The sequence below is a fragment of the Canis lupus genome, chromosome 38 (assembly GCF_011100685.1).
Source record: "Canis lupus familiaris isolate Mischka breed German Shepherd chromosome 38, alternate assembly UU_Cfam_GSD_1.0, whole genome shotgun sequence".
In the NCBI taxonomy this organism is placed as follows: domain Eukaryota; kingdom Metazoa; phylum Chordata; class Mammalia; order Carnivora; family Canidae; genus Canis; species Canis lupus.
In genome coordinates, this window is record NC_049259.1 from 13,728,633 (window position 1) to 13,747,328 (window position 18,696).

Here is an 18,696-nt window from a genome sequence, read left to right on the forward strand (position 1 = left end):
TTTTCACGCCTCTCAATGTGAAAATAAACCAATTGTATGAAAGATAGATAAAAATAATTTTTAAAAATATAATCCTTCCTACATACTTCCTATTATAAACCACTGACATCACCAACAGGGAGAAGGGAATACATAGGACAAGATCATTTTTAGACCCTAAACAGTTTACTCATTCATTTGAAACCTGGGTATTTATGCAATAAACATAAAGGTTCTACTATAGCACCTTTTATTTTTGAGTGTTACTTTATTACAAGTCATATGAGTACAGAAATGTTTTAGTGTACAGAGGGTGAAACTGCTTCCCTCAAAAGAGTTACATTCAGTTGACGTGAAGAATCTGAGGAGTGACTAAAAGTAAAAAAAAGAAAAAATTATTTAGTATATATTTTTTTTTAATTTGCTACATGCCTAAAATGTGAGAAAGTATGATTAACATGGGGCAGGAATAATTAAGAATAATTTCTTGGAGGAGACAAGAGTTAAGACATATAATAGCAAGGACTTTGGGTGATTATGATGTGTCAAAGTAGTTCATCAATTGTAACAAATGTGCCACACTCCTGAGGGATGCTGATAATGGGGGAGGCTGCGCTTGTACGAAGGCAAGGGATATAGGGGATATTTATGTACCTTCCTCTCAATTTTGCTGTGAACCTAAAACTACTCTTTAAAACAAAGGCTTTTATCTTTTAAAAAAATGGCAATACCAAAATTTTGTGTAACTAAAATCATCCAATAAATTGGTAGGAATATAAGTTTATAGAATCTTCATTAAACTGTTTGTATATAGCCATTAGAACTTCACATATACATATTCTGTGACCTAGAAGTTCCCTTCCTAGATATATACCTAAAAGAAATGTGTACATATGTTCACCAACAAAAATGTATGAAATATCCATAGCCCTCTTTCTCACAGCAATAAAGCAGAAATAACCGAAGTGCCCATCTGCTGATGAGTGGATAAACAAAATCTGATATATCCATACAATGGAATATAATTGGCAATGAAAAGGAATGATGCACTGACACATGCCACCACATGGCTAAAACTCAAAAACATTATGCTTAGTTAAATAAGCCAGTCACAAAGGCCACATATGGTATTGGTTCTATTTTTATGAAAGGTCCAGAATGGGCAAGTGATGGAATTTTCTATAGTTAGGTTATGTTGATGGATGAACAGCTCGGTAAATATACCTAAATCACTGAATTGTACTGTTTAAAAAAAAAATGCAGTGAGATACTTGTACATTCTCATTATGATAGGTAAAATTTTTAAAAGAGTGGCAACAAGATATGGCACTACTGTAACTCTCATCCAGTAAATTGGTAGAAGCATAAATTGTTATGTTATGGTGGAAAAACTTTCTGGCTATAGACACAAAAACTTAACATGTATATGTCCTGTAACCCAGTTGTTCTTCTCCTATGTCTAATAGATGTGTGTATATGCTCATTAAATAAAAAAAATACAAGAACGTTAATGGGAGCACCATTTTTAACAGCCGTGAAAAATTGGAAACAACCCAAATGGCTGCCAGTAGAAGAAATGATAATAAATTGTGGCATAATCGATTCATGGTGCATAGACTACAACGAAAATTAACTCTCCTCCTCCTCTCAATAACATAGAAGAGCTTCATAAATATGTTGTTTACAAGCCATCAGACATACAACATACATTGAAATATATCAGTGCATTCCTTTAAAGTGGGAAAAATAGACAATCTCTGGTGTTTGGGGATGAAGCCATACTGACAGTAAGGAACTCAAGGAGCCTTCTGTGCATGTAGGTGCTGGTCGTGTTCTACTTCTTGATTTAGGTTATAGATAGACTTGTTTTATTTGTGAGAATTCAGTGAGCTGTGTTTTTTTTTTTAATGAATTGTGAACCTTCCTGTATGTAGATTTTACTTCATTTCAAGTCAGACCAGTAAGAGTATAAGGGGATAGAGGACAAACAAAAACAAAAGCCCTGGAGGGCACCCATTTCTGAGGATGACAGCCACTGCTCAGCTCCATCTGGTTTTGCCTAAGAGAAGGCAGGCCTAGTGACTTCAAACTAGGTACTTTTAAGAGAAGCTGGAAATATTTACATAAAATTCTCCATTTTTAAGTCTTGGCAAAGATTTCAATTATAGAAATATTGTGAAAACTATGCAAAGCACAACCAGAGCTGGACTTTGCCCTTGGTTGGTAGTCTTGGCAACTGAAGTGGCCAGTTCAGGTGGTTCTGTCTCTTACTGTGTGCACGGGCCTGGCAACATTTCTTAAACCTTCCTGAGCCTCAATTTTCTCATCTATAAGAATTAGAATGATAATACTTTCCTCTGAGGGTTATTAAGAGGATTGACTGCATGTTAACATCACTGACGACTGTGCCTTTAATTTAGCAGGCTCTCAATAAGTGATCATTGTTATTATTTTTATTGCCAGAGTGCTCTCAGGATAACGGAAAAAAAAAGGAGGGTGACAGCTTGAAACAAAGACATACAGCCACAGCTTTCCACACCTATATTTTCTTGTCGTCCCTATCTTCCTCCTCTCTCACTAACTACCTTCCTATCTTTTTTTTTTTAATTTTTTTTTAAATTTATTTATGATAGTCACACAGAGAGAGAGACAGAGGCAGAGACACAAGCAGAGGGAGAAGCAGGCTCCATGCACCGGGAGCCCGACGTGGGATTCGATCCCGGGTCTCCAGGATCGCGCCCTGGGCCAAAGGCAGGCGCCAAACCGCTGCGCCACCCAGGGATCCCCCTGCCTTCCTATCTTAAATCTCCTCTTGCCATAGCCCAACTAAAGGCCATCGTGGCCACCACCCCCTGTTTAGAATGAAAATGGGAGTAGGGCAGCTGGGAGATCAGTTTCTATTTCTCCATATTGAGTCTCCAAACTCATGTTTTTAGAAATACCATGATATGTGGTAATTTATTTCTAAAATTTTATGCCTATTCTAGAAAAAGTAGGATATGATTTGGATAGGTTTTACTGGACTGCTCTGAACACTTGACCATGATAAATAACATTATTTTCAGAGATTCATTCAAAATTTTAATTTCCCCAAAAAGAAAATGGTACATACCAGTTTCTTGACATGAAACTTCTTATACCACAATATTAAGACTCTTAAATTTCATACACACACAAAATGCTAAAAGTAATTTCATGATGCAAAACCCCATAGATAATTAAATTTTTATTTCAGCGTTTGTAAGTCAAATTTTACAAACACATGTAACAAATAAGAACATTATGTTCCAAAATCCCTGATCCTGTATTTTTATAACATTCTATTGCATAAATAGGGAAAATAGAAGACAAGTCTTGACAGAGAGATATAAACCTTAAGGGTAAGTCAGAAAGTGAATAACAACCACCTATATAATCAAGAATCTGCTCTACTAAACTTTGACCATCTACAATTGATTTTAGGCATTCAGAAAGCATTTGGATATACTTATCCATCTGGCCCCTTTACCCAATATTTACACTGAAGTTCAGTAAGTTCAATAATTAAACACTGTGTGGGTGGTGTAGTTCATCATTATTCTGATTAATATTTCCAAAGCCATGTGAGGTTAAGACTTATTATAACCCATATTCACATGAAAAAATTAAGACAGGATGAATAACTAAACTGATGATATAAAGAGAAAAATTAGTATTGGATTCAAGTCTAGTAGGACTCTTCAACTCAGGTGGTTAGTTGTTGCATTAGAATGATGCCCTGGTGATAGTTGTTAACAGACCTCCAAAGGCCATGTCTTTGTCTCCTTGATAGGAAACAGCATTCTAGAAACCAAGACTATTATCAATTTACTCCTTCCTTTTCATGAATATTTCTATTCTTTGGCACAAATTAGGGGGGTGGTGGTGATTTCTTCTGCTGTATTTATAAGGTCCAGCAAAGTCGGTCCATTTTCTTGTGCCATTGTTATGAAGGAAGAAAGTGATTTTTTTTGTTATAGTGAATTATTTCATTCTTGTGAGGCAGAGCAAAAAGAAAGATAGCGAGGAAGGGAACATGAAATCTCATTTGGGGATAAAGAAAACAACTATTTCAAATAGTATGTAATTGTGTATAAGTAAATGTGTGTGGAATAAAAATGTAGAATGTAATTAAAACATTTGAAATATCTCAGCAAAAATAACACATAGAGATCCTGTGTTCCCACATCTTTACCACCCTCCTCTCTCAAGCCGCTGGCTTAGTACACCAAAACATCCCTCCTTTAAAGAAAAATAAGTGGAAATAAAGAGAGCAACCCAGCATCAAGAAGAGAAAAAAGTGAGAATAACATATTGGGAACAGAAACTGCAGTCTAACTAGTGCCTCCCCACCTTCATTACCATCCTTCCAAATAAATCTCCCTGCTCCTCTTGAGCTGGCAAATAAAAAAATCAACCCACAAGATATATGTGTGTGCTTCTCCTGATGAGCATCACCATCCATCTACAGTACGTCCCACATGCCAGTTTGAAGATGGGCTAGAGGGAGAATTAAAGACTTCAGAAAGTCCACAGCATAATCAAGAAGGCTTTTTTCTTCTGACTACACAGCTTTCATCTCTGTCTTGTGTGATTTTCTCTCCATCTCCTTCAGTCTACGGCAAAGATGCTGATTGCTGACGGGACAATAACGAATCATATACCTAACCTTCCAGGGCAACCAATTGGTTTCCAATATATGGCACGAACGCTTTTGATAGGTTTCATTTTGGCAAGGACTGTTAGTTCAGGTGTAGCCACACTGACACATTAGAATCCTGAATTCTGAGGTTTTAAAAGATGATGTCCAATTTCAAATGCATTTTTTAAATTTCAAATATAAAATAGCTTTCAAAGTACTATGGCAAGGTACAGACGTTGCTTCAGATTAGGGCAAAATTCAGTGGCCGTACTAAATATTTGGTCTGAACTAGATGGACATTTTCCTTTGTTTGTTTTTATCTCAGTACAGGTAACCCTCCTCTAAAAAGTAATATTTATCATTGTTGAGACTTGATGGCGTGTGGTAAGATCCCTAAGAAATAATTAATTCTAATTCTCCATACTTGCTGGGATCCTTTCTATGATATCCTAGTATGGGTTCCATTTTGGACTTCTCTAATTATTTAAAAGTTCTTTGTTACATGGAGTTTGTGATTTTGCTTACCAATACTAATTCCATGTTAGAAAAAGTTGATTCTGTCTTTCGTATAGCTGCCCTTCAAGCATTTGAGGAAAATACCATGGCTCACCTGAGATTTCTTTTCTCTGCGTTAAACACCTTTAGGTTCCAGAATTTTGTTTTCTAGCTGTTTCTACTACTACTACCTCTCCATGGCAGACAATGCTAATCACAATCCTCATGTCTACTGACCTGAGCCCAAGATCCCTTTCCACATAGCTCTCCAAGCAGTCACTATTCCATTTGAATTGTAAGTTGAAACCTATTTACTAACCTTGGTATTTTGGTTTCAATATGATAAAGTTCAGGGAAGATGGACATGGAAAATGGATTAAAGCTCTTTAATAATTTGAACATGCTGTAGTTTGGGTACTGGTCCAAGGTTGATGTCACTCTATTTCAAATTGAATTAAGGAATTATATAGAATGTCAACTGTGCCCTTGATAATGCAGCTTCCATTAAAAAGAACTGTTTCTGAACAGATCGTTGGGGTCAAAATACCCATATTTGGCAAGATTCTCAGTGCTAAGTTATTAAAAGAACCAGACAATGAAAGTGAATGACTGAGTGATATCTGTAAACATTATATCAGAACTTTGGTTTGGCTTAGTTTAAGCAATGATTAATTAGCTTTTATCCATTGTTATTCAAGTTCACAGATTTCAAAGCTGTGTCAAACACTTAGAATCTAGAATATCCTTCTTTGATAGCAATCTATACCTTAACTTCATGGCAGGTTTCATTTAGGAGTTCTACTTCTTTATAAAATACTTATAGAAGATTTTTAGAAGAAAATATTGCTTAGAAACTTAATCTTCTTTTATACTCCTCATCATCTTCTGCCAAAAGAACTGGAGAATGTTCTATCTTTGTTGCATGAGATCATGCATATCTACTGCCAAACTTCAGAGAGGCCACCTAGAGTACATATTTCTCCATCTGTCAGGACCAGGAAACCATCGAAATTTGTGGATGAATGATCATTAATACAATTTTGTGGCTCTTTCTCTGGGTGCAAGTTTTTGTGAAAAAGTTAGGCATTCAAAGAGAGTGACTATCTGAGGTAAGTATACTCATTAGGTTTGATTACTTTTTTAACAGTCAAATTTCCTTCAAAAAGTAGCAGAACACTTAATATCTCCCCACTTGACCTATATATTCTATACATGCTGGTGGCACAGACTGGATACAAATCAAATATCTCTGCTTGTGGCTGGAGTTCTATGTAATACCAGTTTGTTTACTTAGAATGATGGCCCAAATGTCTTTGCTTTAAAAAAAAAAATGGAAAAGCTATTACTTAAATGAATCCTTTGGTGAAAGTATCTTTAAAATGGCTCCAGAGATGGGTGGCCTGGGTGGCTCAGTTGGCTAAGTGTCTGTCTTTGGCCTTGTGGTACCAGGATTCTGGGATCCAGCCTCCTGGTGGGATCCCTGCTCAGTGGGGAGTTTGCTGCTCCCTCTTTCTCTACCCCTCCCCCTACTTGTGCGCGCGCTCTCTCTCTCTCTCTCTCTCTCTCTCTCGTAAATAAATAAAATCTAAAATAAAATAAAATAAAGTAAAATAAAATAGACTAGGGAGATGGTTGGATGGAAAAAAGTAGGCCTTGGTGATGAAATGGGTAAGTCCCCCGATGATGAAGCATCCTGTTGACTTAGAGAATGTTGACACCATGTAAATCTTAGAAAAGGGCCTGGTTTAGGAGGGAAGATGATTCAGTCTGAGATATATTTACTTTGAAGTGATTGTATGATATTTAAGTGAAAATGAAATGTGATGTTGTGGTTCTGGTGAGAAATCAGGACCAAAAATATAAATTGAGGCATCAATCAGGATATAGGTTATTTCTGAGTCAATGACAGGGGATTAGGTCACTGAAGTGGTCAAAAGTGAACAAATCCTGGGAGTTCAGCATAGGAGAAAATAATGAAAAGAAAAAAAAAAAAAGAATTGGAGTAAGAGTAGAAATCTTTGTGACTGTCACAGAAGCTTGTGGAAAAGAGAGTTAAGAGAGGCAGTGGTGGGGATCCCTGGGTGGCTCAGCTGTTTGGCGCCTGCCTTCGGCCCAGGGCATGATCCTGGAGTCCCAGGATCAAGTCTCACATCAGACTCCCTACATGGAGCCTGCTTCTACCTCTCTCTCTCTCTCTCTCTCTCTCTCTCTCTCTCTCTCTCTCTCTTTCTCATGAATAAATAAATCTTTAAAAAATAAAATTTCAAAAAAAAGAGAGGCAGTGGTCCTGAGCTGCTAATGCTGCCTAGAAAGATCATGTCAAATGGAAAATTTGAACTGATTTTTCCTTATCACTGATTCCTTCAATTGCTCCCAATTTTATACAAAAAACAAACCATTCTCATTTGTTTTTGTAACATGCTGCTCTTCATGGTCACAATTCAACCAGGTCACCATCACTAGGACATGAACTTAGAAGTACTTTTGTTGAATAAATGTGATGGACTGCATCATCTCTATCTCTTGATGGCCTCTTTCAGCTACTTAGCCAAGGATAAAGATGGAGTTCTGGTTATAGAATAAGGTCTGTTCCTGCATAAAACTAACTTGACTATATAAAAGTAAAGTTTAGGATTTAGGGATCATTGATAAAATTCCATGGTCAACTAGGCTAATCAGCCTAGACATTTGACTCAAGTTGCCTGCTTGATTCAACACTAATAAATAAACAGGTTACTTCATTTGAAGAAATATATGTTTAGGCAGAAAGAATACAGTTCCTTTTCACAACTGGTTCCTACCAAAGGGGAAGGACAAAGGACAAATACATGGACATGATTTCTTCCAAGTAAATAGCTGAATAACATAAATCTTGAGCTCATTGGTTTTAACGTTGATCCATCTTGTGAAAATTGTGCTCATCGAATGAAACAAAGGCCCAACAAACTCTTCACTTTTCTCTTCTCCATCTCAGCTCTTCAGTCTTGCAGTTGACTTCCTGCTCCTCATACAGAGATCAACTAAATTCTCAGAAACAGATGGTGTTCCCTCTACCACCAACTTACCCTTCTGCAGTTCGGCAGTTGGCAAGGCCAGATGGATTAACATCCTGGAATTAAACTTTTCACCAAATTCTTTTAAGTAAGCAGACGTTTTATTAATATGGACTTCTGGACATGGAACAATACCCAGAGATGATTGATTGGAAAATCTAATTAAAGGCAACAATGTGGAAGAACCGAAGCAGTGAGTTCATTCTGAAAATAAGCAACATACTGGTATCTCATACTCTTTGAATAATAAAACTGAACCGAGAATATATTTTACAGTGGTTGGATGGATAGGCCTTGCTTGCCGATGACTTGCATTCATCCTCAGACACCTAGAACTGACTACAGATAAGTCCAACAAAAATAATAACATATTAGTCTCAGGCCAATTTTTATATGGGGAGAGAAAGTTGGGCTATTACTCAAATTCCTAACTTCTACCATTCTACTGTCCAAAATTCATTAAAATCAAAAATTAATGATGTGCTTAGTGTTACAAATTTAGCGGGGTGCTCCCTACAAGAATCGGAAAGGAAATACATTGTCCCTACACATAAAGCTGCAAAACCAATGCAGAACAGGACATAAATAAACAAAGCTAAGGCTGGCTCCGTCTTCATTATTCATGTCACACTTTAAATACTGTTTTATCAGAGAGACCTCCCTTCCCCAATCAACATAACATCTCTACGTCTCTGATCACTAGTACTTCAGCCTTGTTTTATTTTCTTCATAGCCCCTATTACTACCTGGTGTGCATTTGTTCACTTGAATATCTGTCCCCCACCCTGCACCCACCCCCAAGAGTGTGCTTCCTAAAACCTGGGATCTGTCTGTATTGTCACTAATTGAATCTCGGTACCCCAGACAATATCTGACACCTAGGAGGCACTCATAAGTATTTGTTGAATAAATAAATGAGTGAGTGAATGAATATGGAGGAGGTGGGTGATTCCTACTCCAGGAACTCTGCTCTACTATGAGATTGCAGGTATTAAGTATCTGCAGAAAGGTCAGTTAGAACATGGGGGCAAGAGGCAAAAGCTTGGGGTGTCCATGCAGGAACTACCAGGAGGAGAGGGCACTTGGTCATCATGTCACTAACTTTTTTGCTATGAATAATAGGAAAAAGGTAGGCTTTGCTTTTGCCCTTAGACCTCTGTTCCTCCAGCTTTGTCTTTGCAATTCTCCCGTCCTGCTTTCCTCCTTCCCTTCCTTAAACATAAAGATATACTAGGCACTGGAGCCTAATTTCCCTGGGTTCACTCTTGACTCTGCCATTTATAAGGTGATGTTGGACAAGTTAACCTCTCTCTGCTTCACTGTCCACAAACACAAAATAAGAATGATAATAGTCTCCAAGTATGTTTTGAATATTGAGTGAAGAAATATGAATGGTGGACACTATTCACTTAGAATAGTGTCCAGATGCTCTAGCACTAATATTAAGTGCTAGATAATATTAAGTGCTAATATTAATAATTAAGTGCTAATATTGTTATCTTAATCTATCTTAACTAATGTCTTAACATATTAACTATCGTTGTTACTCCATCTTCTGTTGGCTTTCACTTCTGACATCTAGTAGGAACTCAAATGTTTTATTTACTTAAATTGATCCTTTTGTTTCCAATGTCTATCACCTTTTGCTTTAATGAATTTTCCATTTTTCTTTTCTTTATATAAATGTATTGTATACTTTTTTTCTTCTTTTCTGTTCCAGGGTGTACCGTCTGGTTTTATTCTAGCACTTTGTTAACAATCCTGATCTACTACATCTAGGCCTTTACTTATTTTTAATTCACTTGTATCTCTCCACTGACTTTTTTTTAACTTCATTTCATACAGGGGCAACTCTAAATCATTAACTTTGTCTAATTCTTTTCTGTCTGAGATGTGTGGCGGGCATAATTTCGAGGTAGCCCCCCACATTTACTGCTCCCCTGGTATCCACACCTTGCACGATTCCCAGGAGTGTGAATTGGGTGGTTTTATGAATGAATGGTTTATGAGTGTTAATGTTACATGGTATGGTAGGGAGATTCTCCTGGTTGGCCTGACCAAATCATATGAACCTTTTAAAACAGAGCTTTCTCTGCCCAAAAAAGAACTAAATCAGATTTTTTAAAAATAAATTTATTTTTTATTGGTGTTCAATTTGCCAACATATAGAATAACACCCAGTGCTCATCCCGTCAAGTGCCCACCTCAGATTTGAAACATGAGAAGAATTAGATGCACTGTCTCTGGCTTGAAGATGAAGGGAATCATGCGGCGAGGAATGTGGGTGGCTTCTGGGATCTGAGAGAGGCCCAAGATTAGAGCCAGCAAGGAACGTAAGGCCCCTTTCCTATAACGTCAAAGAACAAAGCCCTGCCAACAATACGAATGAGCTCGGAAACAGATTCTTCCTCCAGAGACTCCAGAAGAAAAAGCCCAGCTAACACCTGATTTCAACTTTGTGATTCCCTGAGCGAACCCAGGCATTCTACTCCAGACTTCTACCTACAGAACCTCAAGTTAATAAGTAGGTGTTGTTTTAAGCCCCTACATTTGTGATAATTTGTTACACAGCAATAGGGACTAATATCATGTGTTTCCCTCAAGGTATGCTGACTAAGTCTGTATTGATTATTATAGATGCAGTCAAATCACGGTTATGTACCAGGAATACTACCAGCCTAAACTGGCATTGATCCAGATTATTGAGAGAGAGGAAGCAAGCTATTCTATTGGTCTCTCCAACAGTAAAGAAATTGACTTCAAAAATTCATTCTCATGTCTTACATGGCAATATACCTATATTTTAACTTATTTCTGGAATTTTAAACATTTAAATATGTAATACTCTATGATTTCTTAAATAGCACAATTATTACATAACCATTAACCATTATTACATAACCATGTGAAAAGAATATTTAGAGTAGTAAATTAATGAAATATGTCCAAAAACTGACATTATTTTTCCTCACAGATCACTAAAAAGGGCTTTGGATAGTTAAACTAATATCTGACTGAATGAGATATCTATTCACATAGCAGTTCGTAAATTAACAAAGTATAAACCCATTTAGGATTCCAGATTAACCCAGGGTCTAGAAGAAACCATTGATTTCTCCCTTCTGGGGTTATAAATGCATTGAAGCCTGTTTTGTAAGTCTTGAAGGTATGAGGTCTTGTAAACCCATGGATAGGATGCTTTCAGGGATGTGACCATATTACATCTGCCATTCCTGCTTCTTCATATCTTTATTACTGATGTCAAGGAAATTTGAAGATTTTTCAGATGTCTTAATCTCTCTGTCATGTTTAGCCTTACAGAAGTTAAATTTGGACATCTATATTTTACTCTATATTTGCTGAGAAAAGCCCAGGACAGCATCCCCACAGAAGCAGAAGATGGAAAAGGACAATGGAACGTTCCTTTAGACTTTTTTTAGTGAGATGAGTGATTAAAAGGAGAAGGGAGGAGGAAATGAGATCACTTTCCCAGAGCTCTATATGCTGTCTGATATAATGCTCTCCAAAGAGGCTTGAACAGTGAAGTCATTCTGGCTTCGGTGTTGTGTTTTGTGAAAGCGATGGATCTGAAGGAGCTTTCTGAATAGAGCTCTATAGTAATATGTCAATAAATCGGACCTATTATTGAGAGCAGCATTTTTAATAGCAGGTTTAGAAAGGGAAAATAAATTACAGATTACATGGCTGCTTTGTTTTATAGGGGAAAAAAAGCAATTATGCAAACGCTAATCCCACAGATATAAATTACTTTGTAATGACTCACAGAAACCAGAACATACCAGGCAGGGTCCAATCGCGATACAAAACCACACAGTAATTTGAACAAGAAAAGTTTAATATAAAAAATTAGTAATTCCTAGCATAAGGTTGGAGTGCCAAGGGATTGGCTGATAAGTATAGAGAACCCTAAAAAATATAGGAGTAGCAAGGAGTAGCAGGGGTGCCTACGTGGCTGAGTCAGTTGAGTGACTCTTGATTTGGGCTCAGGTCATGATCTTAGGATCATGGGATCAAGCTCCGTTTTGAGCCCCAAATCGGGCTCAGCTCAGTGTGGAGTCTGCTTGTTCCTCTTCTTCTGCTCCTCTTCCTTCTCTCTCTCTCTCTCTCTCTCAAATAAATAAAATATATATTTTAAAAATTGAAGCAGCAGAAAGGAGAAGCCACCAGCCTTCATGCTGATATAGAAGATCTGAGGAAGAGCTTCTGTGTGCTGAGACTGGTAGAGGGCTTGGCTCTGCTTCAGTGAGTGGGAGAGAGATCACTCTGGTGTTGCACTAGTAGAACTTGCTATAAATCTACCCTTGCTGGTGCTAGGAAAAACTCTTCAGAAGAGGTGTCTCTCTGGAGCCACTGTACTACACAACTGCCCAAGGGGGGGCCTCCTGGTGGAAGTGGCTGGCTGAGAGTGCTACTACTGGCTTCCAGACACTGCAAGAGTCATGCACTGGAGAAGCTGTATTGCAAGAGCTGGGCACTCAAAAAGCTGCACACATTGCAGGACATGGGTACTGGAGAAGCTGCCCTTCCTGCAGGAACCAGATGCTGGAGAAGCAGTCCACACTGTAGGAGCCTGGCACTGAAGAAGTCACATGTGCTGTGGAAGCCTGGTGCTAGAGGGTCACAGGAGTCTGGTGCTGGAGAAGCCAAGCCATGCTGGAAAGGCAGCACAGTCTGCAGACGCCTGCCAGTTGAGCACTCTAGAACCAGGAGGGATGGCCAGTCATCCTGATGTCTCTCTAGTGCCCTCTACTGACAATTTCTAACATGCCAGTTGACGGGGAAAATTCATATTCACAGGCAATGAAGATGGAGTTGGAGCTGAGAGGCAATGAATTAATATCATCCTTTAATGCAACCCCTATACTTGGCCTGGTGTCTTTTATCTGTTAAGGAATTCTCCTTGATATTTGTACTAGGCCGACTGCTTGGCAATTTCTATCTCTACCATCAACCCCAATCATTTGAGAATGTTTACATTTTTATGGCCAATAGATAAAACTTTTTTTATTTGTAACATGCCGCTAAATCCACCCAGCTCTTCACATTCCTGTCTCTTAACACAGACGTGCTCCTCCCCCTTCTCCTTGTTGAAATTGTCCCTGAATGAGCCTTTATCTTTACCATTCTGAGCTTTCTTCTCCTGGCTAAATATAACCAACGCTTCTGGTGCTAGACAAAGTAGGCCAGACAGTATGATATTGTTCTTGTCCTGACTGATTTTCTGGAGTGATCATGAGTCTCAGAAATCAGTCTCTGCTCTCTTTAACTTTTCTTGCCTACAGAGGTGGATGTGGATTGAGATAGGTTTACAGAGAGCTTCAGTGGAGCTGAGGACTTTTCAGGTACTTTCATTTTGGAAGGTACAGATTATAGGGGTTTTTTTAAACCTGTTCCGTTAATTGTATTTGGGGAAGTACAATGTGTGAAAATATATTTCATTAATGAAAATGTTTTGCATGTTTAGGTGTTTGCTATCTTCATTGTTAAATCCCTGGAGACCTTTGTTTTATTCATTGAGTTTATCCCCTGTGTTCAGTCCACAGAGACTTTGGAGACCATTTGAACTTGATGGCACTTTTCTGTGCTACCAAACATTCATCCATTCATCAGCTACTTATTCATACATTAATTTATTATACAAATGTATATGGAGCATAGTTTTCCATGAGTCCTTGTGGGGAAATAGGTGATTGCAAACATGCATGACAGATTTTCCCATCTGTACAGCACTTAAAATCAGCCAGTACAACTGTTATAATACAGAAGAAACTGGGGCACTTGGGTGGCTCAGTGGGTTAAGCATCTGCCTTCTGCTCAGGTCGTGATCCCATGGTCCTGGGATTGTCTTGCGGTGGGTTTCCTGCTCAGTGGGGAGTCTGCTTTGCCCTCTCCCTCTGCCCCTCCTCCTCCTCTCCCAGCTCATGTGCTCTCTGTCTCTCTCTCTCTCTCTCTCTGCTCTTTCTCTTTCTCTCTCAAATAATTAAATAAAATCTTTAAAAAAATAATACAAGAAAAGTATGATAGATTTTTTTAAAGAGATTCCCAATGGCAAACCAAGGAAGAGACACAACAAATTCTTGAAGAACTAACTAAAACTGGTATTTCAGGATCAAAATCATGTGAGAATATGAAGATCACAGTAGACTTGGTAACTCCTTATGGAAGAAAGCTCATCAGGGTTGCCATTGTTTTCATAGCTCCTGGTCATGATAGACTCCCTTTAAGTATTTCATGGTTGCCCACAGGGACAAATGCATTAATGAGTAACTAATTGGTTGGGTGGAGTTGTAACAACGAGTGAGAACGGTTGGTTGGTTCTAGTTCTGCCACAAATAACTATGAACTTGGAAAAATCACTTGTGTTCAGGGATCCCCGAGACCACCCTTGGGTTCAGTGACTTGCTAGAAGGATTCACAGAACTCAGCAAAGCTGTTAAACTCATGATTATCATTACTACAGCAAAAGGAAGCAGATTCAAGTTAGCCACAGGAAAGGAACATAGGTCAGGGTCCAAGAAAGCGGGTATAAGCTTCTCGATGTCTTCTCCTAGTGCAGTCAGCGCTTCTTTTTCCCAGCAACAATGTGTGACAACACTCATGGAGTATTACCAACCAAGGAAGCTCACTGAGTCTTGGAGTTCAAGGTCTTTCCTGGGGGGTTAATCTCACAGACATGGCTGACCACCTTTGTGGCTGAAGTTAGTGTCCAGCCCCTTCAGGGGTAACCTGAGAGCACATGGGCCAAATGCCCCACCATGAATCACACTGTTAACAAAGGTTCTGCTATGGCCCAGGCTTATTGGGAAGGATAGTCCAAGGACTTACATGTTACCCCTCAGGAGTCTGGCAAGGCCCCCACATTTCTGAGATGCGCAGAGTGTGGACAATGCTGAGGTAATCCTTCATTGTTGATCATTTGACCTCTGTCTGTGCCTAGTTGTTTTCATCTATAGACTACAAAGATGATTCCTAGCTCTCAAATGCTACACTGATTTAAATTTCTAGTTAAGCAGCACAGAAGTAGAGTAAGATTTAAGGACCATTCTAATTCAACAGTTTAAAAAGCATCAGTGTACAAAGCAAGGACAATTTTTATATATTTCTTACAATTAGACAATAGTTCTCTTTATCTTTACATTCAGCTGGTAAAGACAAATGGTGGTGTTCTTGCCACACTCCCTTATGGCCCTTCCACCCTGCTTAGAATCTCCACCCAAATCTCTGGAAAATGAGTGCCTCTCAAGAGACTTTGAAGATTAGTTCAGGCTAATTGCTGTTGGATAAGTAGTGGTTAGCAGCTGTTTAATTTTTTTTTTTTTTTTTTTAAGGAAGATGGGTTTATTTTGCAGCAAGAAGAATTTAGGTTCAATTTAAGGACAATTTGCTAACTGTGAACATGAGAAACTAAAATGTTACTAAGGTTTAGGGAGTCTCCAAGCCTAGAAAAAAACAGAAAGTGTACTCCTTTATTTTTCTGGATAGTTCGAGTTTAGATATGAACTCACAAAGATGCTGGGTTTTTGTTGTAATACTCCTAAAATCAGAAGATAAGCCACAACCAAAATAAACTCAGCAGATTAGGCTGCAAAAGCAAACTAGAATGTTTTAGTAGACAGAACATTTTAATTGCACACTTCAGTTAAGTTTCAGATTGAGGGTGGATTTTGGAGTGTTATACTAAGGTTATTTGGGATGAATGCTAGGACATAGTCATGTTTTGAGCTGGTATTCCAGCTCTCTGCAGGAGTAAGCTTCTGCTCACAGGAAGCCAAAATGAGTTTGAAAGCCATCACTGCCATGCCCTTAGAGAAAGATTTTCTACTCAAAGAGCAAGACAGTCAGTCCCTAGTTGAGCAGCTAAATTTGACTCAGCATTAGGCAAGGCCAATTAGCATCTACTACCTGCCATCTGCTTCCAGCCAATTGGTATTTCTTTCACTGGTTTTATAGAATGGCATCTTTACAAATGATATAGGAGGCCATCATAGGAAGTCATTACTCCATAGTAGACTGGGAGAGTATATCATTAAACATCACCAAGGAAAGTGAGATGTAATGGCCAGTTTGTGTAATTCTAGACCAATCCCAATCAGTTAAGAGCTCATTTATTATAAAAATGAGAGAATGACACAGACTCTAACCAGGGAAGAATTGCTCATAGTTTAAGTAAAATTAGCATTAAAACTCACTAAAACTTAAAAAATAAAAAACAAAACAACTTACTAAAACTGAAGTTCAAGACTCAAATCAGTACAGATCATCAAGGATGCATGGAGTTAGAAATGGTAAAGGTATATTAATATGAGCTAGTTGAAGATTTTGAGAAGTTGACAACTGCTACAGACAATGTTTGTGTCCCCCCAAATTCATATTTGAAACATATTCCCCATGGGATGGTATTTGGATGTAATGCCTTTGGAGGATTAATACCCTTCTAGAAGGAATCCCAGAGTGCTCCTTCATTCCTTCAGCCACATGAGGACACAGCCAGAGATAGTTTTCTATGAACCAGGACCAAGGCCCTCATCAGGCACTTAATTTCCCACTGCCTTGTTCATGGACTTCCCAGCCTCCAGAACCATAAGAAAGTAACGTTTTTGTTATTTAAACCACCCAGTATATGGTATTTTTGTTACAGCAGTCCAAAAGGACTTAGCACCCTACCTAAGTAGATAAATGAAATAAATATAATGGTCTGATGATCATAAAAATTTCCTAAGTTACCTTTACCTTATGTGTTCTCTGTATTGTACCTGGAAGCCAGTTAGAGATGCAAAATCAGGCCCCGGTGTACACCTACAGGATAGAATCTGCATTTTCACAAGATCCCTAGGTGACTCATGCCCATTCAAGTTTGAGAAGTGCTGCTTGCCAACCTGGCAAGCTGCCTATTTTTGTAAATTAGGTTTTATGAGTCAAGCTTTTTCAGTTATGTATTGTCTAAAGCTGCTTTTGCAGGACAGTTGCAGAGACCAGTACTTATGACAGAGACTGTATTTTCCACAAAGCCTAAATATTTACTATCCAGCCCTTTACAGAAAAGACTTGCTTGTTTCCTGGATTTGTTGAGATAAGGAAACTGCCCTTTATTATCTACAATAGCATAGGCTTTTAGACGTATGCTTTTTGTACCTTTTACTTTCAATTTTCATAATAATCACTTTTGCAGATAAAAGTAAACAGTTTGTTCAAGATGCTATACCTAATTAGAAATAGAACCAGAACTCAAATCTAGGTAGATCTGACTCCAAGGACCATGATCTTTTCACAATGCACCATGACTTGCCCTCTAGGAAGTTGGGACACTTGGTACTTTGCTTATCCAGGAGTTAATTAGCTTTGGAAAAGAGAATTAATGTTTCCCAGACTCATACATGATAGAATTGTTGCAAAAAGTCAAGTTCCTAACCTATACAGAGAAATCTCCCTGCCGTGCAGATGAATAGATGGCATATATACTTGAGAAACCACATCAAGGACAGAAAGACACTTGGAGAGTTTCTAGAATCAGAGCTCAAGTGGTCCCTGCAGTAATAGACTTCCCTGGTCCACTGCAGTGGCCAGGGCCCCACTTTTCCAGTTTCTAATGAAGATTAGAGTCTGTTTCACCTTGAGAAGTTCCCTATTTTCATATTCCAGTGACATATTTTAATATCAACTTTGTATTTAAGAGAAGGTCTCCAGTTGTGAGAAGAGTCACACTTATTCATCATACTAGAAATAAGTTAGTCTATTAGGGTCCCTGCCTTCCAGAAACTAACAATACAATCAGTTGAAAAATAAGGAAAAGGGTTAAAACTAAGAGCTAGTTCTTTGAAAAAGATGAACAAAAATCAGAATAGAAGGAACTAGTAAGGAGGTTGAATCAGTAATAAAAAATCTCCTAATAAGCAAAAGTTCAGAACTAGATGGCTCCACTGAATTCTATCAAATATTAAAAGATTTAATACCTGTCCTTCTCAAACTCTTCCAAAAAAATTGAATAGGAGGGTACACTAACAAACTTACTCTACAAGACCAGGATTACCCAGATACTAAAACCAGACATAGGTAACACATACACACACACACACACACACACACACAGAATGGGGGAGGGGAGAAGAGAGAAGAAGAAGGAAGGAAGGAAGGAAGGAAGGAAGGAAGGAAGGAAGGAAGGAAGGAAGGAAGGAAGGAAGGAAGGAAAAGGAGAAAGAAAGAAAAAGAAGAAAGAAAGAAAGAAAGAAAGAAAGAAAGAAAGAGAGAGAGAGAGAGAGAGAGAGAGAAAGAAAGAAAGAAAGAAAGAAAGAAAGAAAGAAAGAAAGAAAGAAAGAAAGAAAGAAAGAAGAAAGAAAATTACAGACCAATATCCCTGATAAATATAGATTAAAAAATCCTCAACAAAACCAAATTCAACAATACATTAAAAGGGTCTTATACCATGATAAAGTAAGATTTATTCTAGGATGCAAGGATGGTTCACCATCTGCAAATCAATCAATATGATAT

General features: G+C 38.1%; 1 protein-coding gene across 2 annotated transcripts in view; it reads left to right on the top strand.

Annotated features, from left to right (window-relative positions):
• SPATA17 (spermatogenesis associated 17) overlaps positions 1-18,696 on the top strand; it is a 207,856-nt gene that overhangs the window by 179,269 nt on the left and 9,891 nt on the right. The window contains exon 11 of one of the 2 annotated variants that reach the window (XM_038586160.1): positions 8,109-8,455. The exons of the other annotated variant lie outside the window; for it this stretch is intronic. The gene's annotated coding sequence lies outside the window, so the exon portion shown is untranslated. Of the gene's footprint in view, positions 1-8,108; positions 8,456-18,696 lie in introns of those variants that run through there. 2 annotated transcript variants of the gene reach the window in all.